The sequence below is a fragment of the Cyclopterus lumpus genome, chromosome 4 (assembly GCF_009769545.1).
Source record: "Cyclopterus lumpus isolate fCycLum1 chromosome 4, fCycLum1.pri, whole genome shotgun sequence".
Lineage (NCBI taxonomy): Eukaryota > Metazoa > Chordata > Actinopteri > Perciformes > Cyclopteridae > Cyclopterus > Cyclopterus lumpus.
The window spans coordinates 15,571,541-15,597,262 of NC_046969.1; the positions used below are offsets into that span (position 1 = coordinate 15,571,541).

A 25,722-nucleotide genomic window follows, 5' to 3' on the forward strand; every position below is an offset into this window, starting at 1 on the left:
TGAAGTACCAGCATTTTAGAAATAGAAGGTGAATGTGTTGGTGTCATTTCTGTGTCAATGATTACCTTCGTTTTTTGTATTTCCACATCAATTTTTAAATCTTTTTTTTATCATCAGCTGGTGAAAATTATATTATTCCTTACACTTGAGTCGTGATGATTGCTATATTAAGTATCATTTTAATGCAATTGCTGATCCCCAGGACATTAACAAGCAAATTATCCAGAAGAACGATGCATGCCACATATCAAACAAAAATGATATGATTTAGCTCTATTCTTGATATCATGTATGCGATCGCAGTGTTATGTCTGTTCCATCACATTGACATCAGATACATCTATGCATAAGTGTTTGGAAACAGAACAATATTTCATAGTAAAACATTAAATGTGTTATTCATGAAATATCAAACCACTGATAAAAGTCTTGAAAATCAATTGCATTAGGGACAAAGGTCGACTGACTGAAATAATATTATCATGGTCAATGTATCAAACTGCCACATTATTAATGGCTGCTTGCGGTCGTTTTACGTGTTGCTTTCATTGTTGCACTCTGCTGGAAACGTCAAGATAAAATTATGCATAATTTAGATAAGTGCCCACATTTGCCAATTAACAGTCACTCAAAAGTTGATATGCAAGACTCACCAGACACCCATTCCTCTTTTTTTAGAGAAGTGGTAAAATGCTTGCATTTCCCTACGCTGCCCTCTGTGTAACTCGTAGATGACAAAAAAACAGATCTTTGGAACACTTTGTTTCTTATTGCCCCCCCCCCCCCCCCCCACCCCCCCATGGGTGGTGAAATGATGAACAGTGCCGCGTACTCGCATTCTTGCGCACAGCCAAGTGAGGAGGCGCCTGCGCTCCCGTTCTCGGCCAATGGCGCACAGAGCAGCCTTATTATCCTCATGCCCGACTGGACCAATGAGCGCACCTCTCCCCTGCTCACGTGACGCCTTTCTGTGCGCTACCTCTGCTCTCAGATCTCTGTCCCCGGCGAGTGCGGGCATCACTGAAGATTTGACACCGGCGGAATCGGACGTCCACTGTCCTCGGCAGAACTAACCAGGTGTTCTCTTATGCAAACCGCATCGCCATCAGATGAAGCTGACCAGCCGGTCGATGGCCATGAGTCCTCTCCGCGGGAGGAACAGACTTTTTTCCGCGCCCAAACGACCGAAGAGGCGCAGATCCGAGACAATAACGCCCAGAAGTTATTGAAATGAATCGTAAGTAGCGCGATGTTAAATTTTTTTCCACTCTTCTATAATCGCTCACTTATTGCTGTCATTGCATAGACTAGTAGTCCTATTTGTAGTTGACTTCACTATTAAATGTATGTGCATGTGTCACTTTTGCGCCGCGTGCTTTCCTTTCTGTCATTTCGTATTCAGTTTACATTCAAAGACGGATTAAACATTGAAAACGGTTTATAGACTTCTATCATTTAACACATTTGAATGCACTTGATGCTCGAGTGGTGTCCGAAGTTCATTTTGTCCGCTCGACATTCGTAGTGCGTCTCAGTGAATGTTCTCATTGTGGATGCGTGTCCGTGTGCGTGCAGCGCCATAGAATGAAATATAGATTAAAAAAGCACACGGAAACCCGCTGACCTCAGCCAGCGTTCATCCGGTCCACACGGCTCACTGAAAACAATTAGGGGGAGAAGCGCACTAAAACAGGGCTTCAAGTCAACCCGCCGGACAGGGTAAGGGTGGATCTTCATAACCATTGTGTGACATTACTAATGCAACATATGACAACAAATAAATAAATAATTAAGATTTTTTTTAAATAAATAAAACCTTTACCAAGTGTACACTTAGATCAGGCTTATATAAATAAATAAATAACATTTACATTTGTTTATTTCCAAAGGCAGTGAATTTGACAGGCACGCAATGTGGTCATGTCTTTCACTTCTTATTTTTTGGAAATTAGGAGGTAGTGGTGTCAGCGGAGGAGGAAGGGGGGATGCTCCAAAATGAATGTACATTTTGGAGCCAAAGCGACATCTGCCCTCTGATTTTCTGTGATTTCTGCGCAATCAGAGGGAAAGAGTGGGGGACCGAGCCATTTGATGTTCTGAAAGGCTTCAGATGGCTTTAATTAGGACCTATAAAGTCTGTCTGCCCCGTTCTCTGAGGCGGCGCTCTGGAGCAGCAAGAAGGGAGGGGAGCTGACAACAAAAAAGAAAAAAAAGAAAACGATACAAAAAGTAATTTTGGCAAAGTATTGTCTAATGAAATTTCTATAACCCTTCATGTTGCTCCCTCCCTCCCACCCACCTTTCCTTGATGCTGGTGGTATGTAGGCAGCCCTCTTATTTCCTCTTTGTCTGGCTGTTGTGTTATCTACACTCAACCCCCCCAGCCCCCAGCCCCTCAACCCCCCCACCGCCCTCAACCTAACTACCACCTACAGTCGGCCTGACCCCAGACACCTGAAGGCTAGACATAATGATCAAGAGAAGTTCCAGGCCGTCTGGAGCTCAGCCAGTTGTTTGAGGTTTTCTTTCTCTGCTTCTTCTTTTCTTTTCTTTTTTTAACGCATGCTGGTCTGGCTGGCACTGCCCGTGCCTCTTTCTGCTCTCTCCATCCTCAATCAAGACACGCTATGTTGTGTGTGTGAGTGTGTGTGTGTGGCACAGAGTTGCAGTTTCATCGCCACTGCTACTGTTACCGTGTAGTCTATGTGGATCTTGGATGGAGTGTGGGTGACTCACACAGCTGCAATACACACACCCATGAGGAAACATCAAAGACTTCTTCTGTGTGTGTGTGTTTGTGCATGTGTGTGTCTCTCTTTGTGTATGTGTGAGTGTGTGTGAGAGAGTGAGATTTCAGCTATGCTGTTCTGGCGAGCCTCTGCAAGAATATAGGTATGGCCATTATCCCTGTAGTTATTTCATGTTTTTGGTTTTGTTCATTTATCTGGGTTTATGTGCGATGCTACTTGGCTGTTTAAAAAAAAAAAAAACATTAATTGTACGACGCGTATCTCGCTGTTCAGATTTTTTTCCGTGTTGTGTGTTTTTTGCCTCGGAATTAGGGTCAATAAAATAAATATCCCATTAGTTATGAACAGGAGCTTAAAAAAAATAAACATTAAATATAATTTTTGCTCAGAGTCCATTTTCCCTGTACTGGAGGTTTTTATGCCGCACCTCGACTCTGACGGTGGGCGTCTTTGAGTTCAGGTCTAAGCTGATGTGGCTTCTAAAATCGAGCAAAATTAAATATAAATGACTAATTAGAAGTGGTAAAAATGCTTTGATATGTTGATTTTTTTGCGACGGACGTATTTGTCTTCAAGACATTTGTCTTCTCAACGTGTGTTGGTCGGGGATTACATCATGTAGCTGCTGCGTTAGCTAGATAAGAAGCTAGCTCGCTTTATTGAAAATGGCTGGCTGGTTGGAGTGGAGTCTTTGTTTGACATCTTTGCTCGACAACACAGTTAAAATCTGAACTAACAGATTTGTGTGGTATGTTTTTCGGTCCTCGTCGAAAGAGCATCATCATTTAGGAGTTGTTTTTGTCAACGATGTCCATTTTTTATAAACTTGTTTGTTAGAAGATTATCCCCTAACAGCTGGGCTCTCTTTGTACCCTCAACCAAGTAATCTCTTCTTAGATATTATATTTTGTGTCAGTAAAATTTGCACAGAGCTCCAAACAAAATCCTGCCACTTGTTTTTGTGTGTTTTCTGTGTATCATGGCATCAAGGAGATTGTGGATTTCTCTTCCTCTGCTGCCACACTTTGAAGGGGGAAGTAATAAAAAAGCTCAATGGGTGCAACAAGCTGTTCTTCCCTCCTACACTTTGAGGCTTTCTACCTGGAGATGAATAGGAGGCCCCTCCATAACGAAGGGGGAGAAGACAACATTTTATTGAAGGCTGAGGATGTGGGGGGATGCACCATAGCTTATAGACACTTGGTGTGAAAGAGTCCATAGGATAGCACTGTCTACTGAGATTTTAAACGAGAATAATTATTATTTTAGGTTCAATCGAGGCATCATTTTCTAAAGCACTAATCTGTCAACATGTTTGAGTATAAACGATGTTACTCTATTATGGTTGAAGTAGGTCAGGAGGGTGTTATGTAAACATTCACAAATAAATCCCGCTTGAAGTAAAATACTGTCTTCATAGCGTGATAATACAACATCAATGATAATGACATTGGACGATCACAAAGCCACAGATTAGGATTTACGGTCACCAGATTTATGCGTGAAGGAGTGAAGTCATGCTCAGGAATGTAAATGGTGGAGTCATTCAATTACCACTGTGCCCTTTCCTGGGAAAAGTCCCCAGCCGTGAAGAGGTTAATTGTTTTTGAATCTCCATCCGAGGGGAGAAAATGGGTGAACGGGAGGGATAATTGAGCCGCTGATAGTTGAGTGGATTATGGATTACTGCGCCTTTCCAAAGGAGAAAAGAAAAGTAGGTGAACGAGAGAGGAAGGAGAGAAGGGAAGGAACGACTGTGTGAAAGGCCTATGCTGTGCGATGCAGTGGTTGTCTTGCCTTTTTAGGAAGATGGAGAACTCCAATCCTGTTTAGCCCACAAAGTGACCCTTGACCCCTTGCATGCTCCTCCCTGCTCCAGGTGCAAGCCCTCACTGCTGGCAGCTCACACATAGACATACACACACACACTGAAAGCTAATTTCCCACACAAGCACTGGGGGGGGAACGTTGAATGAAAATCCAGATCTTCTCAATATTTCCACCCATTTGCTTTTTGTTCTTCCTGCCGTCATATCGTCAAGGGGTTAAGGATCCAAGCCTGCGTGATTGGTTGGTAGCATAAGGCCTCTTTTCCTTTTCTTCCTCTGAAATATGTTGTCGCCAAGAAAATGGATGACTGTCTTTAAACGGAGGGGAAAAAAGATGATCTGACACGGCGCAGTAATCACAGAGTGTTAATCAGAGGGATGTCATGTATAATTACTACAGTATTTGATAATTTCACAGCGAACCACCACAGGCCATTAGGGAAAGTTTCCCGATGCCATTAATGGGCGTTAATAAAATACAAGAAACCCCGGATGGAACAAGCCCTCTGCATGGCCCACTGGTTTTAAGCACTGTAAGGTTAATGAACCAATTTACATACTTTCTCCTGCCATCTGGGTGGAGTGACAAGGCAGATGCTTCATGTTCAACATGGAGATTTAGCCTGCAGTCCAAAACTATCATGAATCAAGTAAAAATCAATGCTGCAGAAAAGTCCGGTAGAAATACAGTACAGACTGCTTTTGTAGAATGCGCTTAATTTGATTTGTGGATGATAAATGTCCACGTAAACAGAAAAAAAGAAAAGTCGGCAAAAGAGGAATGATCTGCGCTTCAGGCAATGACAAACTGGACAGGGGCGATCCAGAAGAATCACCATGGATGTTGCTCGAGACCGGGGCCAAAAGGTGGATTAGTGTCTGTCCCCCTTTCTGCCATCTTCATCTGGAAGATCATATTACAAATGCTGCATTCTCGAAGTGCTCTTTTCGCAGAGGAACCCTATGAGGTCTGTTGGCAATCAATAAAGCAGTGTGTAAGCAAAGGGATATACTTAAAAAATCAAAGGCTCTGGCTGGCATGGCCATCATCTCTCCCCGTCTGCTGGAATCAGATAAGGTAGCGGGGCCTTGCAGGAAAGGTCGTTTGGCCCCGGGGCCGCTCGACTTGACAGAATCCCTCCGACTGGCACCCGTCGCAGACTGATTTCATCTGCAAATGGGAAAAACACAAATGTGTGTGCATCTATCTGGTCGCTCTCTGATACTGTACACATGGAAGAACAGCTGAAGGTAAAAGGGAGCATAATATTTAATCCCCGCAGCGTGTATGGGGAGAAAATACGCAGCTATTTCTCTAACCCCTCTGTTGTCCTCCATGGATGATGGCTTTTACCTCATGCTTCACTTACATGATTTAAAGAAAAGAAAATCACCCCGGTTTTGGTTTGTCAATGTGTCAGAGCTGGTGCGAGTGTTTGTCTCAGATTAGCTCTTTGTGCCGTCAGGAGAGAGGAAAGAAGGGTGGGGGGGGGGGGGTCAGAAATGGTGGAACAAAAGCCCCGCGATCCCAGATGAAAAGAAATCATTTGCACAATTTTTTGAAAGCTGTATTTGTCCGGTCGGATAGTTCTATCAAAGCCTAATAGCCACTGCGGAGCACGATTTTAAATGGCAGGGTGAGCTACAAAGCCGGCGAGGTGTCGGGTTAGAGTCGTTTCTCAGGTGAACGCTCTCCAGGTAAATGCAGATTATGCGAGTTTTTCTTTCTCTTTCTTAAAGAAGTCTAATTTCTACAGATGGCTCTGAGCTGACACCGGCGCTGCCAGAGCTTCTGTTCTCGGAGCCGAGCTTTTATGTGTTGAAAATAAAAAATATTCATCCCTGGAAAAAGTAGCTCAGTGCACAGTTTCCAATGTATTTATTTATTTCAAAAGCAACTCTTTTCAAAAGCAACCCTCTTGATTCTGACTTTTGAGGGGTGGATGAGAGTTCAGGTAAGTACACAGGACATCTTATAAGAGGATGAAAGCCATTTCAGACAAAAGCAGATTGGCCTCTACCCATATCTGTTGTTTTTCGGTTTCAGGACTCCCCCACAGTATTTCCTTGTGACTCACTTCTTTCCTAGCCATTTAAGCTTGAAAACCTTGAAAGAACGAATCACACATATTCTGTTTTTTATCGTCGATGAAGGACCATTGGGCATAATGAAGTTCTGTTTCTCAGCATGAGTTTGGGAGGCTCATGATTACAAATGCTTCTCTTATTGGCTCCCATCATCTCCTGCCTAATTGAAGACAATATAATGAGACAATGGGGTCTCGCTCATCATTCTGCATCAATGGCATACTCTATGGAACGTGCCAGTCTGTTAAAAGCGGGACATTTGTAATGGGAGGGGTGTGTGTCTGTATAGATACTTGAATACACTCAAGCTTGTTTAATTTGGACCAAGAAGATGGACAATTAAACAACAGGTCCCGGGGGGAGGGTTTATTTTTGTCAGCTTTCCCACTTCATGGCCGCCCGCTCTTGTAAACTCTCTTGGATGTGTCTGGGTCATGCATTAGGGGGTGGGGTGAGGTTTGTAGGCGGGAAGGGGAGTGGGCAGGGGGTCTCCGATATTAGGACAGCTGAGTAGGGAGAGTCCCTCAGTGCCTGGCCTCCTTCACCTCCCTAATATGTTCTGAATAAGTCCCCCTCCGCTGTGCGTTTGTTGTGCGGTTTGGCGGGAGGTGGAGGGGGGGATTATGTCTGGCCATGGTTTAGGAGTGTTTGTCATCTGCCCCCTCGAGGCCTGCACCGGCTTCTTTGTCTGAGCGTCAGGCGTCGGTACAATGTCAAATCACACAATGTGGCTATGCAATCAGGGCATCTCGGGTTAAACTGACACAGGATTTTCATGTCTTTTCAGCAACTTGTTTTGAACCTTTTAATGTGTTTTATTATAGTCGTGTAATGCAGATGATGACTATTTAAAAGCAGCGACAGCGACTGTAGTCACATATTTTTTATCTTTTGCATATCCGCAGATCACTTTGTGACATAAATGTGATGCAGAATGAGGATGTTCTCAGAATAGGAGAGGACGGGGAGAAACACATTCGATGTATCTGTACACAATGAGTCGCTCAAAACGAGCTTGCGCATTTTGCACTGACGTTCAACAGTCATGCAGAGAAATTCCATTCCAGAAGAGGAAGTGATGCTCATTTCTTTGCAGACGCATCAATAAACCAGAATGCTTTGCAGCCGCAGCGCGCATCTTTGCTAATCTATGATTGCTAGCCTGAGAAATCGTGTTTCCCTAATTTGAACAGTGAAGCATTGTTTGTTGCCCATTCTGACAATGCTATCACTAATTATTTGGATGTGTGAAGGCTGTTGAAAAGCATCTTCAAACATAACCCGTTAAAGAAGAAAGTAATGCTTGAAATTCATCACGACTATATCATGACATAGATGCGTATAGAATAACGTATCTTTAAATCAAGGCATAATACTTGCTTCATATCAGTTTATATAAATGGTGGCTTATTCCTGTTGCTCGTAGAGTCTAGAATTCAGTTTCTTGGTCTCAAAGGTGTTTCTGTAGTTTCACACAGTGCATCTCTGTATGAAATTTGAAAGAAAGATTCATTCATCTCCGCACAATGGCTAACAAAAAGGGCACTGAGCCCTGGCCAAATATCACAAGTGACATTGAAGACAAACAAAACGCAGTCTCGCTGCGTACTGAGGAGGCAAAACCTCCCGATGACTGATAACACTTTTTTTTTTTTTTTAAGCGCAGTGAGGGAAAACGTTTCTGTGGCTTTGTATTTAAGTCACTTGGCCATTTGGAGTACCAGGAAATGGCTCGCATTCCTCCTTCCCAGTACCAAAATAAACCCACATCTAGCTTCCTTCTATTTCTGCACAGTTACATTCACAATTGTGATGTTAATTTCTTCACTAAAAGTTGTTAAATTGATTTAGTGTCTAGATTTCACTGCACCTTGAGGACAGTTTTATGCAAATCAGGTGTCAAATCCAATGCAGCTAAAATAAAGGTGTCCTTAAAAGCATGCCCGTATTCCTCCATAATGAGGATTTAGAGAACGTAACATTTTATTAATGGAAAAGCACACACCCATACAGGTTCAAAGCTTCTCCAGCTTAACCATATTTCCATAAAGGTTAGCAAAAATGTAAATGTGTCCAAGTTTGGGTGTCCTGAATCCTATTGTGACTTGTATGAACGTACAGCTGTGTGAGTCTCTCAGGTTTTTAATTGACAAAAAAATATTTTAAGTAATGATCATATCTGCAGCAGCGGCCTGTGTAAGATTTTAGCTTTAGTATTTTCCACTTCATTTGACTGTGCCTGAAGGTATATTAAAACCATTTTTCTAAAGATATTTTAAAATAAACCCTTGAGAAATCTTCTATAGCCGGGGTTTTAAGTTGTTTGTGTCTGTTGGTGGTGAGGGAGTAGGTAATTAGTGTGTGTGTGTGTGTGTGTGTGTGTGTGTGTGTGTGTGTGTGTGTGTGTGTGTGTGTGTGTGTGTGTGTGTGTGTGTGTGTGTGTGTGTGTGTGTGTGTGTGTGTGTGTGTGTGTGTGTGTGTGTGTGTGTGTGTGTGTGTGTGTGTGTGTGTGTGTGTGTGTGTGTGTGTGTGTGTGTGTGTGTGTGTGTGTGTGTTTTCCTGGGTTAGGGTGAAAGTCTCATCTGACCAACATAAATATGTCCTTTCGTGCTTTTTTTTGCCTGGTATTACATTGTAGAAGTGGGAGAATGTGGCACCGAAGCAGTTTAAATCTCAACAGGGTTTTGGCAGATATTAAACACTTCCAAAATTAGTTGCACCACTTCCCACCACCCAGTCCTCAAAAGGTGAGAAAATTGTGAATTTAATTAAATTCTGCTTACACAGAAACATCTTTCTCGTGACACCTTTTGAGACGCGGGAGAGGTGGTAGGAGGTTAGGGCTTAAACACAGCTAAATAAATAATTATATGCAAATCTGGTGGTACAAGAAAGCAAATCTAGTGTAGATGATCTCTGTGTGGGCTTGAAGGTTTGCGTCATATCTGCCACATTCTCCCTGAGGGCATTCAGCCTCCTTACATGCAGAAAGGCACACACGCAAGCCACCGTTTCCCCTGGCGGCGCGGCAGGAGTCTGTCTTCATCTGTCCTATTGATTGATGAAGCAGGCGCAGCGGGGTGTCTGGGAGAGGCAGGAGTCTAGATCAAGGCTGCATCACTGGCAGCCGCAGCACGGGCGCACACATGAGCACTCGTGCTCTTTTCTTTTTTTTCACCGTCTCTATCATGTTGTCTCAGTGTCTGTCACAGCAGACACTGTAGACACGGGCAGCCATGACACACAAGGTACACATGCATACTGAGAGACATGACATTCACAGCAGTGCTGCCACGCACATGGTGTCATCGCTTATAAAGACAACATATCACACTTACACACACACACACACACACAGAGACAGAATGAATTAGCATGGCTTGGCTGTGCGTGGGCCTAAGCAGGTCAGACATTGTCTCTGAACATAATGTATTTAGATTAGTTGGGGTTAATGATCCGATTGCCTTGGAGCTGCCACGATGTTTCTGTGTGTGCACACGTGTTTTTTGGCCAAAGGGGAAGAGGCAATGCTCTGCTGTGCTGTCTCCCTCACTTCCAAATGAGAAAATGCCCGAGGCTCCATTACAAGAGCGGTATTTATGCTATTAGGGAACTGGGTTTGCTGCACTAGCAGTGGCAAATCTTTACTTTGGTGTTTAAAATTAGCAAACCAGAAATAGTCCTCTGCAAACAATTTTCTTCAACTCAACGGAGTCAGTGGGTTCAATGAGGGTGTAGTCCCCCCAAGCCCACCACACTCCTCCCCTCAAGCACACCCTGAGAAGAACCTCTCATGTGGTGCTGAATGGCCAAAAAAGTAATGGAATGAAAGCGAGAAGAGAAGGAATGACGGAAAAAGGACTTTAAGGCCCCTACTTTTTTAACTCTCCCCCTCCATACTTCTCTCCTGTCCCTCCCTCCCTCCATCCCCTGTCCTGTCGAGGCATGCCTCCGTCCCCAACAACCAGCATCGTCCGGGGCAGGACGAGGGGGCAAGAAGAGAGAAGGGGGAGGAAGGGGAAACAAAGGGAGCACTGTTTCTGGCTCACTGGGGTTTTGAGGGAGGGTTGACACCAGGCTGGAGGGGTGCGGGTGGAGGGGTACAGACGGAGCGAGACTGAGAAGGTTTATCATTAAGAATAGAGATTAAAATGAATGGGAGGGGAGCAGGGGTGTCTGTTCTGCTCACAGTAATAAAGAGGACAGGCAGTGCTAGTCACAGACATACACACACACACACACACACACACACACACACACACACACACAGTCTTACCAATGCTGCAGTTAGTGTGAGTGATTGTGAGAGAGGGAGGGGATAGATAGTTCATTGTTTCTTGGCTATTGTGCAATATTTGCTTAACCGTCATGCTTTATCTGTGCAGCTGTATGCTACAAATGAGATGGGGCGAAAAGCGTGTATGTGTGTGCGATGGCTGCTGTCACAGCTGTTAGCAATTTCATCAGTGCACTGTAAGACACCACCTACACACACCTACACACACACACACACACCCTGTCAATGTACGAAGCAGTATGGCCGAAATGAAATCATTCTCCGAGTGGGACAATAAAACGTCAACTAAGGCAAACAAAACTTGAATGTTTAAATGGACACATTGCAAACTGTAAATGGTGACCATGTAGCCATAAAGGAGTATAATAATCATAATTCAATGGCTACTTTTTTGCCTTGTCAAGTAGGGGTTGCTCGTCTGTGCTCCCTGACCCCGACTTGAACCGCATTCCTCCTTGCATTGAGCAATCTTTCACCACTCTGCAAATACAACACTGGTTGTTGGGGCTCAGCATCGCTCATGTTTTCAACTGTTGTATTTAAAATAGTCACCCAACGAGTGGGATGAAATACAGCATAATACAATATATCTTTACTTTAAATGTTATAATAACTATATATATATATATATATATATATATATATATATATATATAGTATATATATATATATATATATATATATATATATATATAGTGTATATATATATATATATATATATATATATATATATATATATATATATATATATATATAGTATATATATATATTTTTTTTCTTCTGGTTCTGGTACTAACAGTTTGGTAATTTATTTCCATTTTCTGTCTTTTTTCTTGTCTCTGAAAGGAGCTGGCACGTGAAGAAAAAAATCGAACGAGCGCCTTCGCCGCAGAGGGAAGCACGGGAAGCAGAAGAGCAAATTAGGAAAAGACGAGCAATAAAAGAGAGGTAAGAGCCTTGTTATACATTGTGTGTGTGTGTGCGTGTGTGTGTCCGTCTGTCTTCTGTTTCCCTTCCACCTGATTGTCTGAGTCAGCTGTGTACTTGGGCTGGGTTTGGTGTGTGCATGCATGCGTGTGTGTGTTTGAGTACATCTGTGTTTGTGTGTGAGTCTCTGTGAAAGGAACCTTCATGCAGAGTCACCTGCTGCATGCTTCTTCTCAATAGTCTCTCTCGATATTTGTCGTCCACTCACATTCATGTCTCTGTACTGAAGAGGAAGCCACCAGCAATCATCATTCTATGTATGGTGATATAATTAATGATTTATATGATTATGTCTTTTCGAAATACAGAAATGACACAAAGTGGGACTGGTTAATAGTGGATTGTACACAAACTCCACCTGTATTATCACAGATTTAGTCCATCCATGTTTTTTTTGTTGAAACACATTTGCCAGCATCCATTACAATTTTAAAAAGTCCAACATTTTACAGATGCAGGTAGTAAAAAATGAATAAAAACATTACCTTTAAGAAAAGCATAACCAAAAGGCAAAAACACCGTAGTGACTGGGAAAAGAGCCACCTTATTGTTTTCCCTGTTTCACCGGTTCTCAAAGCGAGCCGTCTCTCAGAGAGTAATCTTCTCACTCTGTGAGGCTGAAAGCAGCAGAATATCATTTTTTCTACCATGCAGGCATATCCAGGACGGCTGCCACCGCACACAGATAGACGGATGGTTAGAGAGGAGAAAGGAAAATGTTCTCAGTTCTTGTCGTCCTCCCTTCTGATGAGACTTTTTCCCCCTCAACCCTCCACCAGAGGTTACGATAGCAAAGGTTTTTTCTTTTGTTAAAGTCCTTTAGATTCAGTCCAAGGTTTCTTGCTTTTAGTCATACGAGGTCCAGTGCACTTCATGCAGGAGATCATTTCTGCTTTTCCCTTTTTATACTTCCATAAATATAAATAATTGACAGTTTATTGTATTATTATCATTGTGGTTTTAGTAATATTATCGTAGGCGCCATGTTCAGAATCCTCCATTTCCTTTTTATGAAAGCTGACCTTCTAAAGATGTTCTTTTGTTCTTCCTTCTTTCCTGAGAGGCAAAATCTGGAAAAAATTCCATGAATTGGATCATCTTTTTAAATACTATCACGCTACAACAAAAGGCAACATGGGATTCTTTCTGTCTTCCACTCTCACTCACTTACTTTAAGCCCAAACCGTACAATCTTCTGTCTGTTCTCACATGTTCACCTCCCTCTAGCTCAGTACTCACACAGCTGTTGCGTGGCCCAATCTTTCTGCAGTCCACAACCACCAAAAAAGGGCATTGCACCTTTTTAAAAGACAGGAGAGGATGATGAAAGAGATTATGGGGGTGGTGGGGATGCAGAGGGATGGTTTAAAAATGGGAAATGATCCCCTGTTGAATTTGTCTGATGCCAAAAGTAATACATTTTAATGATTAGAATTCCTTACAATTTAAATCTATGTCCAAATCACCCCAGTTGGACGAGACAAAGCAGTGTTTAAATTGAAATGGGTTTTAAACTCGAAAAATGCTTTGATATTTCATCATTCTTTTGATGGATGTGCAATACGTCAACCAAAAGGGATTAGTGGAGTCACAAGTTGTATCGACATACACAACCCCATTGTGTTTGGAACGGGTCAAATGATGCAAGCGCATTCTGGGGAAGAAAGAACGGAAAAAAGTGGAGGATGTTGTAAGCAAGTGTCCAGACAAGCCACTGCTCTTTCTTCTCCCCCCTTGTTCCTCTCTAGTGGGTTTGCCCTCTGTGCTGGAGGAAGAAGGTCTTTCAGGAGCAGCCGAGTCTGTCTAAGCTGGCTTTAGTCGCTGCAGGACTCGAGTAGTAGCACGGCTCTCTTTAGGTGTCCATTTGTGCCTACCGAGACAGGGTTGCAAAGCTGAAGCCACAATGTGTCGCACAGTTTCATATTTCAAAAAACACATACTGACAGGCAAATGAGTCACTCCGTCGACTCATATCGATCCGCTGCAGGACTGAGGGACAGAGCGAGTAATTGTCAGTTTCACGCTCACACAAAATAACCGGCAAATGATGGACAGCGGTTTACAATGATGAGGGGGATGGGGACATACTTAGTTGGGGAGCAGGCATAAAAGCCTGATGGACAAGTGTCGAAAAATGGTAACATTTGTGTCCGCACAAAGGAAAGCATAGAACAGCAGATTGCTCCTCTATCGAAGCCTTTTTCCCTTCGGCAAAGACACCCACCAACCACTGGGATTAAAGATTAGGATGAGAGCTTTTATTGAGTTTGAAGCCACGGCACTATCAAAATGACTGGATTTGATGAGCATGAGGGGGCACAGATTGAACAAAATGCAACGGCAAAAGACTTGTAGGAGCGTGAGAGTATTATCCACGAGAGATAACCACAAAGGGGAAAGTTACTGTAGAAGTGGTAAATAGAAAGTGGGCATGAGTGCCAATGTAGCAAATCCTCGAATGTCTTTATAAAGTCATAAAGCACTGCACTAAATTAGCCTCTCTCTAAGTGCTGCAAGAGGAGATGGAATTAGAGGGGGGGGGGGGGGGGGGTCTTGATTCTACCTGCCTACTAAATCAGGTCTTTAAATCCTCTCTGCTTGTACGTTGGGGCTTTCTTTTGGATTGCTATGAGAGGAAGCTGTATGTTAGAATATTTTTGTATTTTGCTTAAGATTGAAGTGGAGAAAGAATACAGAGAGAGAAATGCAGAGACACAAGAAATAGGGGCAGGAAGTTCTGTATTTTAATGATCCCCTTAGAGTTATCTGGCTGGGAAATAAAGTGGAATAGGGAATGATTGAAAAGGGAATAAGGGGGAAAATCTAAAGACGGACGGTGAAGAGTAAAAATTGCAATGCACTTGCAATATGCTATTCCTCTTGAAATTAGAGCTGAGAAAGAACACAGTTAGAGAGAGAAATGGGTTAATTTTTTTGGACTCGCAGGAAACAGCCATAGAAATGTATATGCTTCCCCAAGGAGCTAAATGCTGAACTCTTAAAAACTTCATAAGTAACGCTTGCCATCAATAGAAAAGAAAATGTTTGTATTTCGTAAACTGCTTGTCGAAGGGACCTTACCCCAAACTTTAACCCTCAAGTAAGCACAGTAACCGAGTCTGTAGAGGCAGAGAAAGGCTTCATTCTTTTACAACGTGAACCATACACACTCTTAACTATTCCCACTTTACCTGCAGACTTGTTGCAATGGAAAAGCCATTAATATCAATAATTGTACACATCAATTTGAAAACCGTGACAGACTTATGACCTATTTTGGAGCATAAATCATAAAAGATAGTAGATAGAAACTGGTCCGTGCCAAAAATGTAAGCCTTTAACTACATCCAGATATTTTACATTAAGGCTAACCAGATGTCAAGAGCTTTGTATCCGTGGCCAGAATAGCTCACAGATAAAAGAACAATGGTGTCTCAATTTAATATCTAATGACATGACTTTTCAAACACTCAAACAGATTACAATGCGGCATAAATGCCATAATGTCCCTGCTATTGCACGTTAATATCATTGTATATTGTAATGGTGCAATTTGTAGTCTTAAACAGTCTACTTTGGTTGTTGCTGTATTTCCCTTCACATCCAGTCGCCCTATGCGCTGTATATGACAAAATGAATGGTAATTTCAGGCATTGTGATTCCAAAATGTCGATTCCAGTGTTAATTTTTTATCTTTTGTCAGTGACTTATACTGAGTTCATGAGCCGTGCACCAAACTTTGGCTTATTTTGATGGCGGAGGCACAGGGGTGTATTGTGTCCCCACTTGCCAAACTACAGGAGCTGTATAACAGTTGCCTTTTTTGTGCCGGGTTTTATCAGTGGGTGAGAGAATGAAAAAGAGTCAACAGCAGCCCCCGAAGCTTTCCATAATGCGTCCCGAGAGGAGACAAAGGCCTGCATTCACTGCTGGGTGTCGATAAGACCTATCATTAGTCTGCCATTGGAGGTATTACCGACACACACAGACACACGTTACACACACGCAGAGTGCAGTAAGGTACTTATTCCTGTACCCGTTCTCTGTTTCCACATACACATGCATACATATTTGTGTGCGTGCCAGAGGAGTGAAAGAAGCAGACAGGCTGGACTTGAATAGAATAAAGGCAGAGGAGTGGACCCCCTGTCGCCATCACATCACTGCAATGTTCACTCAGCCCCGAACGGCCACTGAGCTATACCTCCTCTGAAAATGCATTTGCGTTCCTCCATATGTGGCCGCAACTTAAAGTAGCCGATGCTTCAACAAGCTTAATGCTAACGAGAGCACGGAGCTCTGCAATCGATTCATTTATTTTGTTCATTTTTGATGAAGAACCTTTTATGTTAAGTTATGGAAAAACTCCTTTTTCCATGTTTAGTTTTATAGCCATGTTAGATTAATGGTTGTTTATTTCCATAAAATGACATTATATAAGTAACCATTATCCAGAGGAATGATAGCTTTTACACATGTTTGTGTTATATTGAATTTATTTTAGAATTACATCTTTGTAATGTTTTGTGAATTAAAGCATACCAGGAGACTGACAACATCTACACAAATGCCGTTAAAAGGTCAAAGGCCGCTGCCAACTCTCTTGATGATAAAACTCCTTGTTTACAGTATAAAAAAAGACCAAAGTCTCAGAATGAATGTGGTATCGACTAATTGATGATAACACACTACACATAGGGTGTTGCTGTGTGTATGTGTGTGTTTACAAGGCACTGCTGTCTGGGTCCTAAGTAGATGATGGACCGTAGCTCGAATTCCCATTCTCATTCTCATTAGCTCAGCCCTTGAGAATATATGAGGTTACTTAACTTTCCCCGGCCAAACGGCGAGGGTTGGCACGGGGTCATTAGCCTCACTGCTTAGAACAAATGGCCTTCGATACCATCGCCGCTAAAATACAACAGAAGCCGATTAACCCCTTGATCCTTAGTGGATAGAATATTGAAAACACTAGGAAGGAGGCATGGTGACCAATTTGTTTATGTTTAGCCTCATCCATCTTCAATTATCTCTTTTGCGCAAGTGTGCCTTTTTGTTTTGTTTTTTTTCCTTCTTTTTTGGAGGTTTGGAATCTCATCGCACTTCAGCTAAACATCACAGTTGTTGGCCAGAAAACCACAGAGAGAGAAGTGGGCAGAGGATCAAAGCCCTGGGAGGATTTGTCTGTCAGATAGCCGCTGGGGTCCTGCCTGTGTAGACTATCTCTCTTGACATCAATAGGTTTCCCCCTCGCACACTGCCAGTTGAAAATTATAGATCATAAAAAAGACGGTGCAGTCACAACAGCCTCCTCCCTGGAGCAGACGCCACTTTATTACAGCGTGCGGGTGTCAAGCATTGTCTTTTCCTCTCTTTCATCCAAGGGCCTGTGGCTTTGTGCAGGTTTGGATATTATTGGTATTTCATCCCTCGTCTTTTGATATGATAAACAATTCCCACTTGATTTGCTATCAGAACTTCTGCAGGAACTTTGAAAGTCTGTGATGGTTTAGTGTCAGGTTACAGGAGGAGATAATCCAACTATAAACAATATAAAAACATATTGTAAAAAAAATAAAAAATCCTCAGTGCTGAATAGGTTTATTTCCATCTTAGGTCAATGCTTTCACCAAAAAGTTCTTTCCATAAGGCCTTGGTGAGGTTTGTGGCCGGTTGGTGGGTGGGTGGCTCAGATGTCTGTTTTGGGCAGAAAGACACGCCCAGAGGATGGATATAATTAAGACGAGTGCATTCTTTTTTCTTTTTTTTTGTAAGTAAGGAGAGTGTTTGGGCAACTGCTCTGGGTGGTCTAGCTCTACATGCCTGTGCTAGTTTTATGAAAAACAGGCACAATATAGTAAGAACATAGAATATTCTGGCGATGCACAAAGATCAATGAAAATAGTATTTTCAGGCATAAAAGAAATGCAAATGTTGGTTGATTAGACATTTAAATTGATCAAAGCAGCCTCTGACGTTCATAGAGGAAGACATACACTCACACACGATTCCTTTACTCTACAAAGAACAACTGTGTGTCAGTGCACTCTGCATTTCATCTCAGAACCAACTTCAGCCACGTTTAACAGCCTATTCATTTGGGAGCCTTCATCTAAACATTTAACAGTTGTATGCTGGTCTTTACTTAAGTATTGAGTTGTAAAAAAACTAGACATATATGGTTCCCATTTAGACCATGAATGCTTCTTCTTTTTTCTGCATGCACTTATTTAGCTCAAAGGACCCTTGTCAAAACTCTAACTGCAGTATTTTCCCATAGAGAGCAGACGACTGCTAGAGTAGGAGATGGGATGTCTGCTAGTGTCTTCCATGTCAACCCTGGGTGGCCCAGTGGGAGTTAAACTCTTAACTCTTGCAACGTTTTTGTAAGACCACAAGTACAGAATTAGCCAATTTGAAAGGAAGTGTTCAATCAATTCTTGCTGGGTTTATTGTCTTGACCCTGCATTATCTATAGCAATCAGTAGAGAAAACCATCACCTGTGTGACTAGAAATGAGGTGTTTGCACCAGTTTTGTACGACTTGAAGCAAACTGCTCTGTCATTTTTCTGATACAGCGCTCTACATTGTATATAACACTCATGCTGAATACGGAATGAATGACACTTTGACACGTCTAACTTGCTCACACTTTTTTTCTGACACATGTTCAAACAAACAAACATAAAAGTTATTTTTGTCCAAAAGTTAAAAAAACTGCAAGGCCGGCCAATCACTCAATCCTGATTAATGGCGTCTTCTGGCTAACACACAAACACCCAGTGTACCATCCAACCCGTCCTTTATTTGCAACTTCTTTCCTTTCATTCCTGTGAATTGGCTCATTTAACCGGCAGAGAGAACACAGGTCTTTTATTGTTGCCCTTATATTTTGAGGGGGCCTAAACATGTGGGTGGTCCTGTTTTTTTTGTTTTTTTGTTTTTTCAATGTACTGAGAAACACATGGATCTGTTAATGAGTATAAATTGGAGGCTCCGTGCCGGGACCGTAATGACTGAGCCCCTGCTTACTGGAGTAGAGAAAAAGAGGGATGGGAGTGGGAGAGGGCAAAGATAATGAGGGAGAAATGGAGAGGTTGGAGAGAAATTATGCAAGAGGTGGTTGAAAAATATTACGAAGAAACATACCATAGAAAAGAGCAGTAGTCGAAGGATACATTTCCACGAAAGACATGAATATTAAATTGCATGTATATCGTGGCAGATGCAGGCAATTGAACAGAGTGGAGCTTTAGACAGCGAGATGAGGAATAAAATGTTTAATTTCTCCCTCAGCTTTCCTGCGTGGCCCCATTTCACTGTATTTAACATTAAAGTGAAGTGTGAACAATTGAGGAAATTTAAATATATAGACTTTCACACAGTTGACTGAAATGGACTTTTTGCTCCACTTTTCCATTCTATTTATCAGATAGAGAAGAATAGCATCAGGAAATGCGCAATGTTAGCTTTTCAAAGAGCACAAAACCTCAGTAGATCAACGATAGGTTTAGTTGAATAGCATCTAGTCAGCTTAATATGTTATACTCATTCTGTCTTACTGCACATCACTCTAGCCTTCACGTGCTGTAGGCACCACTCCTATACAATACATCAGAGTCAGTGCTGTCATTATTGTGTTAAGGGAGCCACATAAAACACATTAGTGAAGTGTTAGCTTTATTAGAAGAGACATAACAGCCATCGATCGCAACACACAATCACTTGGATGTTTTAGTGCAAAGTGGCTTAAAAGCCCGAATCCATATTTTAGTGTTCTTGAGGCATCACAGTATTTTTTCTTCAAACCACCTACTTCCAAACTTTTTTGTTTGTTTTTTAGATGAATCATTTGTTAACACACATGAAGCACGCGACAGCTGCTTGTCATTGTTTCTCAAGACCACCTACAATCTAAATAGGAATTGGGTCGTGAGTGAGTCGGTCTGTTGTACATACGACATGAAAGTGCAGACTTATTACTGCTAATACTGTTCTACACATCTGTCAGTGCTGTGAAATAATGTGAGTGCACATCACCGCGTGAGTGCGTGTGAAATGTAATAATGTGGTTTACCAAACAACACCTGAATTTATCTTGTGCTTCTCCTCTGTTTGAATTCTGTCCAGGTCCAGACTTGAAGGACGCATTGCATTCACACACACACATGCAAAGGCACCGAGTGTCTGTCTGCGGTGTACCAGCTCACTCCACACGAGGTAGGAATCAGACCACCGAGTTTGGGGGATAATATAATGGTGTAAATGTGAGGAAATAAGCTCTGCTATGTTGTCCTCTGAGTAATTGTAAAGACAAATTGACTTATTGTATTCCAAAATGCTCTAAATTCACAAATTAAAAGAACTTAGCTGAATTCAGTATTGTAACCTCTAAAAATGTGTTTGTTGCTGTATGCTAGCAAATAGTCCATGAAAAGAATGTATATCAAATTTAGATGGCTCATTTTGGCACAAATCCTAATTTATGCAATTTCATTTTCATTTTGAATTGTCTGCTGTCATGCATGCCATTTATAGTGTGTGTGCGTGCACAAAGACTGCTTCATTTTTCTATTTCCATCAGTCAAAACCACGTATCCCACAACCCCCCCTATGCAACCCCCCCCTGTGCCCCTCCCAGGCTTCCCAGCATCCTGCTTCGCCCTCTATCCAAAAAACAACATGCGTGCTGAAATTACAGTGTGTGAGGCGGCATTGTGGGAACGCTCCCCTCCCTTTCACTCGCTGTATTTGCCCTTCTCGTCTTATCTTTCTCTCAGTCCGCTTCTGTTGTGGAAGGGTTCAAGGTTTATTATGATGCTCATTAAACTGCCCATACTTAATTTGCAACTAAAGTTACAGTGACTAAAGTTCACACTGAGGTTAACAAAGTATTAATGCAGTTCTTGGACTCTGTGAATTGATTTGTTTCTTTTATTTATTTTTATCCTAGTGAACTTTTATGTTTGTGTGTTTTATGATGTGTTTGAATAAAAATGGATGGATGGTCCTTCCAGTATGTATATCCACGTTGAGGTATGCAAAAAAATAATCCACTAAAACCAAGGAGAAGAGCTAACATTTTGATTGTGTGTTTCAAAGGTGGAAGACGTTACTAGTCATCATGAGGTATGGTAGTAATGGCACCAACAAACTAGGCCCAACATTAAGTCCATTGATATGTTTTCTGATAAAACATTTATCTTGAAAAGTGTAGCGTAACAGCATGGCAGTCTGATCTGAGAAAAATAATAAAATGCATAAAATAGCCGTGTGTGTTGTGTTTGTGTGTGTGTGTGTGTGTGTGTGTGTGTGTGTCAGCTATTAAAGTACTTGAGAATCAGAGAGGAAAGGACTTGCACCGCTAATGGATGTGTTTATTGATGTGCCCATTTAACAGCACACTGTAAACGATAGGGCAATGATTGTGTTGAAGACGGAAGGAGGTGGAAAAGGAGTGGAGAGCGCTTGGCTGGGCGATGATAATGACAAGGAAGGTTATTATTTGGCGCCCTGCAAAGTCTGGTGTGTGTGTGTGTGTGTGTGTGTGTGTGTGTGTGTGTGTGTGTGTGTGTGTGTGTGTGTGTGTGTGTGTGTGTGTGTGTGTGTGTGTGTGTGTGTGTGTGTGTGTGTGTGTGTGTGTGTGTGTGTGTGTGTGTGTGTGTGTGTGTGTGTGTGTGTGTGTGTGTGTGTGTGTGTGTGTGTGTGTGTGTGTGTGTGTGTGTGTGTGTGTGTGTGTGTGTGTGTGTGTGTGTGTGTGGCACTCTTCCTCCATCTCTCGCTCCTGTCGCTCTCCCAGCCTATTGGCTATTATTCACTTCTCACTTTTTCTCCCCGGTCTGCTCCTCTCTCATGACATTACTCACCACTGGTCTACATCCAATATCTGCCGGTCTCTCTCACATCCACTTGTATTTGTCTGTTGTCAATGGCCCTGCCTTTTTGTTAAATGTATAATGCGAGTATCTTTTTTCGATGGTAAACACACACAAAAAAAGGACTAATGCAGCAGAGCAGGTGAAAAAAGAGTTTCATCATAATGGTTTTAGGATAGCAGCTTGCCCATGAAGTATTGATTTACTCACCAGTAGATATTTTTTTTCCAGCTGTGTGTCAGTTCTAATCAGCGTGTGCGTGATGAATATGAATATAGTCATCCTGGCGGGAGGCCACCTCCAGCTCAAGTGTGTGTGTGTGTGTGCGTGGTTGTACACGTCAGCCTGCATCTGTCAGTGGCGTGACGACCTGAGGATGAAATAACAAAAAATATACAACAGAATATGCCGCTCGGCATACAATTCAGTGCGAATCGAGGCCCTAGACATACAAAGAACCTTTACAGATTCAAATGTATTGAAATTAGATGGGAAAGTATGTTTAAAACACGAATATCTAGTTTTGATAAATCCTTGCAAATGTGAGGCACTTTTGTGTCCATGTCTCAGTGCACGTTCAATACTCACTTCCTTTCCCCCATTACTTTAACCAGCCCCGTTACTTCCCATCCAGCTTGTCGGTCCTAGTGTGTGTTTGTGTGTCTTTTCTTGTTCACTGCAAATTGTTTGCTAGAAGACTTGTTGTAAAAGTTAATCTTTCTGTGTGTGTGTGCGTATGTGTGTGTGTCCGTAATCGCAGGGCAGCAGATAAAGAGGGAGTCGCCATTCCAGCTGTGAGGAGGCGGAAGAAGTCGACACACACACACAGACATACACACACACACACACATACACACACACACAAACACAGAGCTGGAGGCGCGTGAGCAGGTGAGCATTAAGTCTGGCAGCTAAACAGATCACGTCGCGGTATGATGTCTGCAGACAGAGGAGGCCGGTCTGTACCTGCAGGCAGAGCAACAACACACAGCACACTCGCCAGGAATGTGCTCCCCCTCCTGAGAAGGGAGAGGGGGAGAGAAAGAGAGAGAATATTTGATTAGAAGCAGCAGCGATGCATTTAATAATGAAATCATTAGAGGCGTGTATTTCAGCCCAGCATCTCATAAAAAAGGTTTTAAAACAGGATTTATTTAGATTTATGTTTAGTTGTTTCACCCATATGCAGCAAAGTGCAATAACAATGTTTGTGTTGGTAAAGAACTTTAAATATTAATAAAAATTAGCTAACAATAAAGGACGTTCTTTTCATCTTTCTCTTTTTTAACACGTAGTTTTCATATTCAACCCAGTTCATGATGAAAACTAAATTATTCTGTAGCTCAGGTTTCTTGTCTTTCACAAAGCTTTTTAAAATTTAGGCATAAAAACGCCTCCTGAAATTTCAAGTCACAACTCTCCCCCCCCCCCCCCCCCCCCCCCCCCATCCAAAATACCACATCCACTAAAAATGAGTCAGTGGTTAAATGTCAGAGCTGTCTGTGCCATTAAGGCCAGCATGTTTGAAGGAAGGACACCCTTGCATGCCCTCTCCCTCCCCCTTGCTCTGTCTCTTCTCATCACTCTCACTCCCTTCGCCTTCTTCTCTGCCTTAGCTGCCCCCCCCCCCCCCCCCCCCCCCCCCCCCCCCCCCCCCCCCCCCCCCCCCCCCAACCCGGGCTGGTTTGAGGGCTGATGTGCAGACCTTGTCATTCAAATTAGGGCCACATTGTCAGCTCAGGGCCCTTGTCTCTCTCGTCGCGTGTCTGGATCTTTCTTCCTACTGTCACCCTCGTCCTGCGGCCAGAGAAGACCTTCTAAAGCAACGTTTCTTCTCATCCACTTCTGTCAATTCCAACTGTGTCACTCAAATCACTGTTTGCGAGAGTGGAGAGTGGAGAGAGGCAGAGTTAGTGGTGTCCCTCGCAGCAAGGAGTGCTTTTTGGCCCAGACTCGGGTGATGTGTCAACAGCTAGTAAAGATTTTTATTGAGGTATTTTTGAGTTAGGATCATTTTTTAGCTCACGAATGTCAAGCTTTTCAGAGGACTGAGAATACACGGGGAATGACAAAGTGTAAGCAGCACACACATTGCTGTCAGTTATATAGTAAAAAAGTATTTAGAAATATCCCAATGTATTACTCAATGTGTTTTGCTTCATGGGGCAATCAGTCATATGAAATTAATATTTGGCAGGGCATATCCAACACATCATCTTAATCACTTCTTATCCTGCTTGAAAAGAGTTTGAGCGCCATATTTATCATCCAACCGCATCTTGACTCACTGCCACAGTTTTATTGTCAAGTCGTATCTAATTGCTACAGCAGCTCTGTGGCATTGGATTTTTTCTTTTTCTCAGCGATTCAGCCATGTGTAATAAAACTTTTGTACTCGTTGATGGGCAGTTCCTTTACTGGTATTGGTGTAAGCAGAAGAAAAAAACATCCTAGTCTTCAACCAAAGTGCCACATCATAGCGAAACAGCACACGCCATTGATCTGGATGAGTCGACAGTTTCGTACCCGTTGTCTTCCTCATCCTTTAGGCATGCTGGTGCCTCTCGAGAAGCTGCGCTTCAATCCAGGCGACGAGCTGCAACCACCACCCAGGTGCTGCATTAACTAGAAACCCGCTATGAGTCAAGAGTTTCAAGATGACTTCCCTCTTCTAACTGCTACTTGCAGGAAAGTAAAATGGGTTCCCACAGTGACACTGTATTTGGTGTCATAATGACCATGAGTCATGGAGGTTAATAGTGCAAATATAGCACTTAATACCATTGCAGAATTTAAGAAGAGGTAGGGCAAAGCCGGTTTCTTACACGTGTTTTATGTGAATTGATGTGACTGGTCAACACCACGTTCAAAGAATGAGGACGAAAAGCACTATTAGATGTTTATCATATATGCATGTATAAATATGTATCGTCAGGTGTTGTCATATTATATGTAGCAGTATGTAGTTATCTAATAAGCTTGGATGGAAACGATAGCATGATCAAAGTATGGTAAACACGAATGACCTGTTCAGTGACCTTCCTGCTCAGAGCATGAAGAAGTGTTTGAGTGAGAGAGAGAGCGAGCGTTGGAAGCCTCTCCACCCACAGAGAAGACTGGCTCCCTCTGGATCTGTGAGCAGACTGTCCTCCCTGGTCACCGTCAGGTCCGCGCTCGCCCCAGTGAACATTCAACGCTGTCGGTGAGTTTTCAGCTAAATTGAAAAAACCATCGACCGTTGATTGTGCCCTGTGGCCAGCCATTTTCCCTCCGTGTCTCAAAGAAGAAGGAAAAAGAGGTAAGACCCATGCAGCAACGTGCACACAAGCATGACCAATGACTCCTGAATGCATCGTCGACGAACAAACGAAGAAAACGTTCGACTTCTAAACCACAGCAAAGGTCACAATCAACATTCATTGCTGTCGGTGGGTTTAACTATGTGGAAGAGCTCACTGAAAGATGAATGCAACTGTGGCCCAGATTTCATCCAAACGTCACAAAGAATAGCGTCACGATATGCTGATGATGGCATTATTTATGCATCCCCCAAAAAGCGGGCACACACAGGCAGTGTGAATTGACTGGCCGCTCAGATTGCATTTCCATCACACTGGCTGAGGCGTAGGGGCTCGAGTCCGGGAAAGAAAGAAGAATATAGACGCGATAGAGATAGTTTGAGGAAAATTACCTTTGAAGCAGAAAAATACAGAGTATATGGCTTCCATTGCATCAAGGGTCTGCTAAATGATTTAGTTGCTGTAAATATTACACGACAAATACACAGCAAAAAATATGTTGTATTTGAAGAGATGCTTTCCAAAATGGTGAGTCATTAAAAGTCATAATCCTGTCAAACTATAGTTCAAGATTCCACCATCAGCTAAACCCTTCG

The 25,722-nt window shown here is 42.5% G+C and overlaps 1 long non-coding RNA gene across 1 annotated transcript; it reads left to right on the forward strand.

The window, feature by feature from the left end:
• Positions 1-947: 947 nt before the first annotated feature.
• Positions 948-23,143, forward strand: LOC117729645. Its single transcript, XR_004609381.1, has 4 exons — positions 948-1,237; positions 11,811-11,912; positions 20,083-20,172; positions 22,588-23,143. It is a non-coding gene; the product is annotated as an uncharacterized LOC117729645 (long non-coding RNA).
• The last annotated feature ends 2,579 nt before the right edge of the window (positions 23,144-25,722 follow it).